The 12,116-nt window shown below is 36.4% G+C and overlaps 1 protein-coding gene across 2 annotated transcripts in view; it reads left to right on the top strand.

Moving 5' to 3' along the window:
* LOC122793640 (anoctamin-7-like) overlaps positions 1–12,116 on the top strand; it is a 2,355,351-nt gene that overhangs the window by 2,060,460 nt on the left and 282,775 nt on the right. The gene's annotated exons all lie outside the window — the stretch shown is intronic.

Raw genomic sequence — 12,116 nt, 5'->3', positions numbered from 1 at the left:
TTGCAGAATGGCCCTGGTCTTGTCTCATATTTTCACCTTTTTCCTCATAACATTTGTGATTTTCTGGTAAATCACTGAAGACTACAGACAAGTCGATAATGCCAGACATTAAGCTTTCATATGTCTTACTATTCAGAAAATGTATGTTGACTCACAACATGTTGTGAATTAGAGTAATACTTAAAAGTAGCCCCTGATATTGGCCTTTAGTTTCCCATTATTTTTGGCTTTGTCCTGAATTCTTGAACAAAGTTGAGAAGTATGGTTCCATCCACTCCCTTTTTTCTGCAGTTCTGTGTACCTATCTATCTATGCAATTTCCATAGACATGGACCAACTGATCCATCACTTATGCTTGGCATATTATTCTGACAGTTCCATTATTCTGTCTGCTATGCTATATCACTTTTGTAGCTCATGTTTGTTACTTTTGCATCCTAACAGTTAACAATGAATATGAAAAGGCAGTTAATTCTGTATGACCGACATCATGGCTTTCTACAGACTATGAAACAGAAGGTATGTTGATTCAGCTATAAAGGTACATGGATTGAACACAGTCAATGCGTAATCCATTCACAGCAAACTAGATGACTCCAGCCCATTGAGAAATGCTCCCACGTAAACTACAGAATACAATAACTTAAACATCGTTTTATGCAGTGGTCAAGCACCACTCTCCCCATTCTCTATGGCTTATGTATACCAACGTCCTGGTAAAACAACTATAGGGAAAATAACAGTGAAAAAACAGATTGCATAAATATCGCACAGTCTCCCAGTGCTTCTGTATATTGCAAAACAGTTCCATGAAATGCATCTTCTGTTGGCTGTGACTGACAAACTATGGTTACGTTTTCATCTAACAGTAGGACTCTGAAGATACGTAGTAGCCAAGGTAGGCAGACAAAGTCTAACAGACTGCCAGAGAAGCACCATTTATGTTCCATAGTTATAGAGAATTGCTACATATAGGGTTTATGACAAGGGTCTACTCTTGACATGTATGCACTTCATTGTCCTGATAGCGGGAACGTAGGGCATGTCATGATGGGTTCATTCATAGTTACTGGGCATACAGTTGAAAACACCATTGAAAAGCCTAGCTTAATTGCCTGAGACCACTGCTTGGTTAAAAGAACCTGCTTAGAGTCATATAATAGACAAATAGAGGCTGAGGGACTCCAACCATAAATGAGAAGGAGTAGCTTTCTAACTAACAACTTGTTAACTTACTCTTCTATGTTAACTGCCAGACTTATAATTCTTTTTTCTGATGGACATGATATTGAACTTAGCCCATAGTCATACAGGATGCAGAGGCTGCATTTAGAATTACTATTTGTAATGTGGTTTGTATGATGCATGCTACCTCACAGCTCTTGCTCTCTACGTATATATCTCCTTCTTTTTACCAATATTGCTTCAATCATGAAGAGAGTCAATAGTTAGTAAAATGAACTTCTAAAGATTCTATGACCTTATTCAATACTTTAATGTTCATTATCTATTATTTTTAACCCTACAGACAACTATGACTGTATTCCAGCATAATATGGACCTATTTATTTTTTCTCTTTGTGAAAGACAGAATGATTCATTCCCCAACCAATGTGAATGATCCTTGACCATTTATTCTCTGATTAGGACAAGAGACAGATGTTGCATTCATTTCCCTTACCAGTTAGAGATGGGAGATGAGAGCAAATCATCATAAGGCGCCCGACCCTTCTCAGCTTAAACCCATCCTGTCTCAGGTGGCACATTTATTATAGCTACCGCTTAGTGGAGACACATGCATGAATATTTGCTTCTTGCAAATTGAACATCAGCCTACTCCATAATGCTGCATGCCATACAACTCACACTCCTGTAGGAGTCACCACTGCACTGGAGTGGATCAGCTTTGTCCTTTCGAGGATGGATGTCTCAGTTTTGGTCACTCAGTTCTAACCCCTCCTCCTGCTTGGCTTGTCCATTTTATGTTCATTTATTTGTGTCAGTAATCAGACACTGTTCATCTGGGGTATAGTTAAGGCTTTATCTCTCACTATGCCACAGAGTTGGGATATAGGTGTAACTATTTTATACTGTTATTTGTTAGTTATAGTGTAACTATTTTATATTGTTATTTGTTAGTTGCAGTGTAACTATTTTATATTGTTATTTGTTATAGTGTAACTATTTTATATTGTTATTTGTTAGTTATAGTGTAACTATTTTATATTATTTGTTAGTTATAGTGTAACTATTTTATATTATTTGTTAGTTATAGTGTATCTATTTTATATTATTTGTTAGTTGTAGTGTAACTATTTTATATTGTTTTTGTTATAGTGTAACTATTTTATATTGTTATTTGTTATAGTGTAACTTTTTTATATTGTTATTTGTTAGTTATAGTGTAACTATTTTATATTGTTTGTTAGTTATAGTGTAACTATTTTATATTATTTGTTAGTTATAGTGTAACTATTTTATATTGTTATTTATTAGTTGTAGTGTAACTATTTTTTCAAGTATCAATATAAATATTAATATAAATATAATACATAATTAGTGGGAGTGTTAAAGTTAAGGAGAAGTAGAGGACTTTAGGGTTAGGGAATGATCAGAGGCTTTGGGTTCAGAGCTGGGGAGTGGCATTTCTGGTTTGGAGAATGGAGATTTAGGTTTAATGAGTGGAAGGGAAGTTAAGAGTTAAGGAACAGGAGGAAAATTTAGAGTTAGGGAGTGGGATTTGAGTATTAGGTTTAGGGAGCAGGAAGGGAATGTTATCGTTAGAGCTGAACAGCTGTAGGAAATTTAATGGTCAGAATTAGGGCTGTGGTATTACTATGTACTTCAGTAGGAATGGGTATTGGGAGGGCTAGGTAATTACGCAGGATCAGGGGGTTAGGGCATTTACCATTTACAGTAAGAAGCATCAAGTAAGTACACTCCCCCTTTTATACATTTGATAACCAGGTAGGCTCACTGACCACAAGTACAACTTTACAGAGGGAAGACAGTAGCATTGTCTGGTTAAGTAATTTGCTCAGAGTAAAATGGAGGTCAAAGAAATCAAACCCTGTACCCTTGATTACAGGGAATAGCTAATTAACAGTTCAAAGCCTTAATCCTCTACACTCTTGTCTGTTTAAAGTACTTCTGTCTCATAAGAAACAATGATTCCCACAAAAAAATGAACAGCTGAGCTGAAAGGGAGCTAGGAAAGCCACAGTTACACTTCACTGCTTTTGTGTGATTGTGGTTCATTTACCAGCACTGTGTTGTACTTTATGAGCCAGATGTGCACTTTCAGGAGATTTTCCCTTTTTTCCTCTGTACTGTGACTGATGTAGTGATATATGTAATTTATGGGGATATGGGAATTAAGCCCCCACATGGGGGATACAGGAGGTTTGACCCTTGCACAGAAAAATATTTTTCTTTTTTAATGATTTCTAAGTTATACGTTTTGCAGTTGAGTGTTTAGAAAATAATTTGAGTCCTGTTAAATTGACAGAATGTAGGGAAATTGTTAGGGACAGATAGCAGTTAGTAAGTTTATTTATCTTTAACTTAAGAAGGTTTCTAATTTTGTTTATAGATGACATCACATGTGATCATCACATGCCATCATATGTGATTTCTCTTTTCTCACAAAGTAATAAGAGAAGAAATTTATATTGAAAGAATGATATGAAAATGTTGAAAAATGAAATTGTTAAGCTTTCTACAAGTTTCATAAGGCTATGTTTATGATATTCAACATATCTCTACTTAGTGGACATTCTCAGTTGCATCTTTACTAACTCTGATGAAGAGCTCCTTTAAAATATTTTGTAGAGAATTGAAGAAAATGAACCTGATTGTGAACTTCAGTTATTTGTGTCTGCCTACGTGAAGGGTTCATCTGGCTGAAGGAAACACTTTTTTGGTTTCTAACACCACTACTGCTCTGGCAATACATACTTAAATGGTAAAATATTTCCTGAGCAAGAAGTAACACTGCATTCAAAACACAGATAAAATATCAAAAAAAATGTTATGTAACACACACTTCCCTACAGATTATTTACTAATACAGTGCATTAAATGGATCGACCAAAACTGGTTTTAATGTACTCTTACTGTTAGCAGCACAATGGTCAACACTGGAGCCTTATAGCACCTGAATTTGTTGTTTCTTTTTTGGGTGGAGTCTGCATGTTCTCCCTTGTGTCCACAGTTTTTTCGTGAGTAGTCCACTTTTCTTCCACACACAAATGATATGCCATGGTGAATTGATGACCCTCAAAATTGCTTATAGGTGTGTGTGTGTGTGTGTGTGTGTGTGTGTGTGTATGTGAGTGTGTGTGCCACGTACAGGTATAGGCATTTGTGTGTTCTGAGACAGAGTGCAGTCACATCTGGGAAGAGTTTCCAGGTCTTGTTCCAAGTAAGTGCCAGGACAGGCCCTTGGCTCCACATTCCTGAGTTGGCTGAAGCAGGTAGTCAGAGAATTAATGAATACATTCTTACCATTCAAATGACCTATTTGATCCTTGCCAGTCAGATTTTTTATGGGTAGTACTAGGACTGTACCTAGTAGGGTAGCTGGTATATGCCTTAGTAGGGTGGCTAGTGAATTATCGGTGGTGAGAAATTAACAGTTATCTTTCATTTTTATCCTCCTCAGTCTCTCCACAGCCTTTGACACCATGGAATCTTGAACAAGTGGCTTCAAAGTCAGCATAGTTTCACTTCCATAGCACTTGAATGGCTTGCCTCTTACCTTTATGGTCACACACAGTGAATGTTTCATGGAGTTAATTCATCCAACAGCTACCTAATGACTAGTGAAAGTAGTGTCTAAATGTCTGGCAGTTGGCTTACAGGATAGATGAACTGTTAATGAGCTGTTTCCTGGTTTCCATAGGTACAAGGTTTGATTTCCTCAGCCTTGCTTGCTTAACTTTGTGAGTCGGAGTAAGTCACTTAACCAGAACCTGCTCCCAGGCTGAGTGGGAAAAGGCTATGGAGATCACTGCTCTACTGTGGAAAACAAATGCAAGTAAATGAACTCCTCTGGGTTCTAAGTGACTATGAAATGTCATGACTGTAGCAGCTTTATTTATCAGTGTTATGTTGATTAAGTTGAACTGTGTCTGTCTTTTCTGTGAGGTGCTTATACAAGATGTCAGGACTTTAGAAAAATAATTGGATTCTCTCCTACATAGGATGACACTGAGTCAAACTTCAGTTCCTGCAAAAACAGAAGAAATATCTCTGTATGCCAGTCTCCATTTTCACATGTTTGATTCCTTCCTCACCCTTTATTTTTTGCATTGTCAATCATTTGGAATTTGTAGCATTAGTGCAGCATGTAGGCACAATTTCTGATGATAGGCTTTCTCTTAAGGACCATGTTTTCAGCTGTTGTTAAGACATTGTATTCCTATCTGAAAGATATTACCATCTCAGTTGTTGTTGCATTACTTATTCCATCTGACACAACCGCAGGTGACTGAGATGCATGCTCCCTGCAGAGCAATGACTATATTTAAGGATGAAACTAAGAGTTAGTGACTTCAATCACTGGGAGTAATAGTCAGAAAGGGAGAATGTACAAAATGGGCCAATGGTGCATTAGCTGTGGTTAAACATGACTGAGTCAGAATTTGTGCTGATCCACAAGATCTAAGACATGCATCAAGTGATAGCATTCCTTAGTTCAAACTATCGGAGAAATGGCAATATGCCTAATACCAGATTCTTATCAGTTCTTGGTGCAGATTAGGGATTTTTGCAAATTAAGTTGGATGAAGCTAGTTCCAGACTATTTACATTCATTATACCTTTAGGTAAACACAGATTTTAAGGCTACCTTGTGGAATTTATAGTTGTCAGACTCTTCCAGCTTTCTATTGCAATAACATGGCTGACAGGCTAGAAGGAATGGTTACTATTATTGATAACATTCTAGTCTGGATTGCTGAAAGGATGGCTTATGACAGGTTATTAATCAAGTTCTTCAAAACACTGCAGTTGCAGGGTTTGAAACTTAACAAAGTCATATGGTAGGTAAGTGCCACTTTTATGAAGTATATTGCACATCTGCTATCTGAAAATGTTCTGTAGTCAGATGCTGACAAGGTCCATGCAGCTGTGAATACAGAAAACCCTATAGACATTTTTTTAATTTTTTTTTTTTTATGAAGTTCTTTAAAATGGTACTGGCTGAGTATCTGTTAAAATTTATTACACACTTGTCAGGTCAGAGAACATCAATTTTCATGATTTGTTCTGCTCCGCATGTTTGTTCTTGTTTTTTTGGCACTTGGTATTTTGAGAAATTACATTTCAATTGGGAGCCGGATGGTATTATGACAAGATGTCAGATGTTGATAAGCAGTTACATCCAGGACTCAACCCCTACTTTCTTTGTAGGGGCAAACCATCATGGATAAAATGACTGATTTTAAAGGGTATTAAATTCGTAACCTCTAGGCATGTGCATAGTCATATGTTTATAAATCTACACGATTTCACATCTTGGAATGTCAGCGTGCAAATGGACATAATGCATTGGGTGAATATGCCTACATCTAAACAAGAGATAATTCAGGACTATGGGCTATGTGACAAATTAGGAATCAGAATCAAACAGAGGAACATATTCTATATGCAACCCCCCCCCCATGGTTGAAGTTCAGAGCTGATTTATTTCCGTACAACAATTTTAATTTGTTGTTGTGTACTTAGTACCACTGAAATCATCATTAGGTGGTTCAGTTAAAACATTCTATATCATAATTTGTCCTAACAAAACTAAAGGCATTTTTTTCCAGAACTGGTATATTTGAACAATTAGTGACTGATAATGGTCCATAATTTTTCAGTCAGAAATTTAAATCTTTATTTTTTAAAAGCATTGGATTTCATACAGATAACTTTAAGAACTAAATGCCTGCAGTCAAATAGGTTAATTGGAGAGAATGATTCAAGCAGTGGAGAATGTTTTGAAAAACATGCAACTATTGTAATTAAACTATTACTTGTCTCTGCTGGAATACAGAACCATACTTCTCCAATGTATAGAACTTTTACCAGTACAATTACATAGGGGCAGAAGGTAGAGATCAAATCATTTTCATTATTAGTGCCAGAGACTAGATAAACAGGATTAGAGTTATGACATTCAACCTCGAAGGAAAGCCTGAGTATCAGAATAGTCTTAAGTCAGGACTTAGGCCAAAAAAATGCCAGTTTAAATTGTTGTCTTGCTGATCCTAACCAAACAAGATCCCAAATTGTAAGAACTGATGATATGCAGCTCTACAGGAGACATCACAGATAACAATTGAAGCTACTAGATATGGTTCCAAATTCATAACTCTCAACAGTACAGATTTTTGCAGAATGTCCAGATTTTTGCCTCATATTTGTGGTTAGTTGTTTCATAAAATTATGGTTTTCTGACAAATTAGTTGCAAATCATTAAAGACTGAAGTTATAAAATAATGACAGACATTTGAGTGTCAAACGTCATACCCTTCAGAAAATTCATGCTAATGCAAAACCTGTTGTTCTATTAACTTTCTAAAGTTTTAAGAACAATATTTAAACATTGTCCCTATTTCTGGGCGTTTGTCCCGCTTTTATTTATGGCTTTGTCCAGATTTCTTCCTCTAAAAAGTTGAGAGGTATGGTTCCGAATCAATAATCATCTGAGAATAATCAGGACCAGAAGTCATAAACAAGATACATTCAGATTCCTTGACTTCACTTCAAAAAGATAATCATGAAGGGTGTTCTCCTACTTTATTACAACTACTTCAATTCAGGGAAATTGTTGATGCTAAGGTGGATGGTGACAGACAAAGAATATTCATTTCTTGACTGTAAATATACTAGGTATCAGCATCTTATTAAAAAGACACTTAGATATGTAGACTGTGGATAGTTCATAAGAAGATTTAGTGCATGAAATTGTTTTATTAATACAACTGAGACGAGTCATATTGCTATATTAAGAGTCTAAGTAGAAGTATGACTATTTGTATAATACTATTTGTATAACTGTTCATATTTACTAATTTAGTGGTCTCACTCTTTATTAAAAGAGGATGTTACATACAGTGTATATGAGTGCTGTTTCTTTAAATAACAAGTCTGGGCTGTGTTTTTAGTCTAGACTAAAGATCTGAAGTGGAAGTAGTGCACTGATGTATGTTCTCTGTTTAAAGGTGCTGCTTTAAGTTGTTCAAATTGCATGTTTACCCTATCTTTTCAACTGTAGACCTGCCACTCGTTGTCAAGAAGTACCAACAACATCCCACATGTGTTGGTTTTGGTACTAAGCTGAATCTCTCTGGTAGTAGTATATTGTGAATGCACATATTGTATCAATGTGGTTCATAAATAAGCTGCCTGTGCTGCTATTTAGCATGCATTTTTTATAAGGATAGTTTATCATAATACTGTACACCTACTATAACATGGCAGAATTCAAATCCTACTGGAATGTCTTACCATAGGTGGTAAAGTAGACACTGAAAAAGTTTCTAGATATGATCACTGATGAAAATTACAGGCATTTTGTTAGTGAGAGAGGGCACAATCTGCTGATTCCGCAACATGTAGCTGTCTATAACAAACATATTTTTTAGGACCATACGTTTATGGATTTTTGAGATGCGATTAAGGCAGTTTTCTCATGTTTATAATCAGCTGTATATTTTGTGAGCCAGTCATGGCAGTTTTGATGTCTGAGAAAATAGAGGTCAAAAAGTAGTGGCCTCAAGATAGAGGGACTCCACTAATAGTGGCTAGTGACCATTGGAGACCTCTTATTCTTACCTGTTGTATACAGTCATGCAGCCAATTTACGACTAAGCTGTTATGCCTACATTTACCTTTAGATCCCTATTCCATCACTGAGTATTATGGTAAGCATGTTTGCCAGACTGCATGGACAGATAAACCTTCATCCAGGGTAGGAGTCATAGTGTCAAAGAAATTTACAAGACTAGACATTCATGATCTACCTTCAACAAAACTGTTGTTGATAAGTCATGCAGAAAGGGTTTTGCCATGTCTGCCTGAATAAGAGTCATGATAATCCCTTCCATCACCATGCACAGTATGCTTATGAAGGTGATCAGTCTATAATCATTAACATCTGTGGAGGGTCCTCCTTTTTGGAATGAAACAACAGCCTACTTCCTAATAACAGAGATGTAGCAAATGTTAATGCTGTATTAAGAATATGCAAAAGGGGCATGTTATGCTGTTTGTGATTACACAAATTAGGCTTCCTTGTACTACTTTTGGAAGAGTGGATATGGTTTCCCCATGAGACCTGAAACTTGTTACAATATATATGCTAGGGAATTAGCTGTATTTGTTGACTTTGTTATGGTGATAGCATTTTTAGCACAGTGCAGATGACAGCATTGTCATCTCACAGCAAGAAGTTCCCTAGTTCAGTTCTCAGATGGGGTGCCTTCTCTGTTGAATCTACATGTCTTTCCTGTGTTTGCATGGATTTCCTCCAGGTGCTCTGGTTTCCTCCCACATTCCAAGGGTGTACAGTAGGTGGATTACACACTTTAAAATGGCCATAGGTATGAATGTGTATGTGAGTGCATGGCATGGAAGAACTACTGTAGCAGGGATAGCCACCTGGTAGTGTAAAACTTAGCTGTATATGATAGTCAATATTGAAGTGACACCCTAACCCCTTATGCAAAAAGGGGTTATGGATGGATGAATTTTATTTTAGTAAACTGCATTGCTGTTCCTTCCTCATTTATTTTACAAATGTGGTTTTAGAAGGACTTACTGTTGTCAATCATCCTGATGGCAAAGTTCACCTCAAATGAAGTTTTGCTCTTTTAATTGTTTTAGTTAGTCAATTTTTGGATGGAGCTGAACTTAGGCTGATTGTGTTTGGGAGAGTAAAGTTGGAAAGCTTTCTACATTCTTTTCTTTTTGTTTAATAATTTGTTGATTTGGGAATTTCATCATTTAGGTTTATTACAGAATTCCCCACAATGTATACTGCCATCACAGAGAAGAATTTATTTATGTACTTGTTTGAAGTGTGTGCATGGGGAGGCACAAATATTCTTAATGGGGGACATTTCCAATATCCCACCAATATTGGGTGATATGGCTGAGCTTTCCACTCTCCACTCTTTCAAATCCAAAATAAATTTATTAATCCACAGGAAACGAGATTAAAAATATTTTTGGGGTTTATCAATAATTGCCCATATTAACAGAGTTTTATATATTTATCAATGGTAGGTTTTAACATTTTATAATTTAATGAAAATAATTTTTTAAGGTTATGATAGTTTTACATTGTAATTTACTTTCACATGATTAATCAAGCACTCTCATTGGTGGTTCTTAATTATGTTTAGTATAAATTTGTGTCTTGGAATGATTGGTTACATCTGATGAAGTCTTTGTAAAGGACGAAAACATGGTGACTCCTTAAAGTGTTTATGTAATTTTTTATGTAATTTTGATGTGATTTTTTTCATCTAATTTCCTGTCGATTAATACATTTATCATGGATTTTAAAGAGTAGAGAGTGGAAAGTGGTATTTGTTCTTTCTATGTACCCTTTTTCCTTTTTTGGGTCGTAGTTTTGCTTTTGGCACTTTTCCTCTTTCATTTCTGATATGAATGAGCTTCTCGATAGTCTCCTTGGCTGCAAACCTAGAAAAAAATCATTAACCTATGAACCTATGACTAGCCTGAAAAAAAAACAAAAAAAAAACAAGAGTGCTGAATACGAACTTAAGTGGCTATTCTCAATTACCTTAATCGTTGGACTGAGGACCATTGTGTCAGAAGGACTGGACTTAATGCAACATGTGATGGCTGTGAAATGTAGCTTTAATCTGGAAGTGGCTGCTAAACTATTTTTTTAGTTTGACATATTTGTTTCTTTCAGAGCAGACCATCCTTTCCAGTGCTCCAGTCAGCTGCTGATACAGCATGTGCACTCATATGTACTACTACCAGGCCATCATCAACAATGTCCCAGTTTTAGCTACATTTGGTGGTTTATTACACATGCAGATATATCTGTAAGTCACAATCAATAGCTGGGCTGAGAGACTGTGCAGTATACCTGTCTGTACCTTATATCTACCTCCTGGGTTCAGTGCTGTCAAGCAGGCATAAGACTATATGCACACATGTGTATGCATAACACTCATGATAGCATGCAGTGCCCTTTAATTAGGTGGCACGTCTCCTGATATCTTCCTTCATTCAACACAAGTGTTAGTGTCAGTGCCATGCTAAGTTAACCATAAACTCTACTCTCCCCGATGAAAATGCAGTCCACAGCCTCCTCTGTCCTAACTGCTTTGTGGTGCTTTATTATTTAGGTTTGATAATCAAACCCAGCTCACTACCAGTATAGATAGCAACAAATCATGATCCAACAAGCTGACTGCACTGTTTGTTACTGTTGGGTACTCAGCAACTAATAGAAATACAACATCTAGATAATGTTTTACACATGGGAAACGGGAATGTGGTTAATGGTCCATATTCAGAAATAAATATTCTCTTATACTAGCAATGTTCTTGTAACAATGATTGCAATTATTTTTAAAAAGAGTGCTAAAGGCTATTGAACTATGGATAAGAACAGTTCTAAACTAAATATTGCATGCAAAACATTAACTATAGCATGTGCCACAGGAATAAATGACAAAGAATTGTGAGTCCTGGTCACTAGAAGTCAATAATTAACAAAATGAGCCGTAATCATGGTTGCCTGTGCGGGTGTGCATGTGTGATGTGTGTTTGTGTGTGTGTGTGTGTGTGTGTGTGTGTGTGTGTGTGTGTGTGTGTGTGTGTGTGTGTGTGTGTGTGTGTGTGTGTGTGTGTGTGTATGTCTCTGCATGTGAGTGGGTGCACACTGTGTGTATATGTGTACGTCTGTGTGTGGGTGTACATGTATGTGTGTGTGTGTGTGTGTGTGTGTGTGTGTGTGTGTGTGTGTGTGTGTGTGTGTGTGTGTGTGTGTGTGTGTATATCTGCATGTTTCCTCTCAGATTTGAGGTAGTTATTATGATACCAGATGCTCTTGACATCCTTTGTTGATATGCTGTAGTAAT

Source organism: Protopterus annectens, chromosome 2.part0 (assembly GCF_019279795.1).
Source record: "Protopterus annectens isolate FY-2018-M chromosome 2.part0, PAN1.0, whole genome shotgun sequence".
NCBI lineage: Eukaryota > Metazoa > Chordata > Ceratodontiformes > Protopteridae > Protopterus > Protopterus annectens.
The sequence above is the reverse complement of the archived record's forward strand: the minus strand, read 5'-3'. Positions and strand labels throughout refer to the sequence as shown.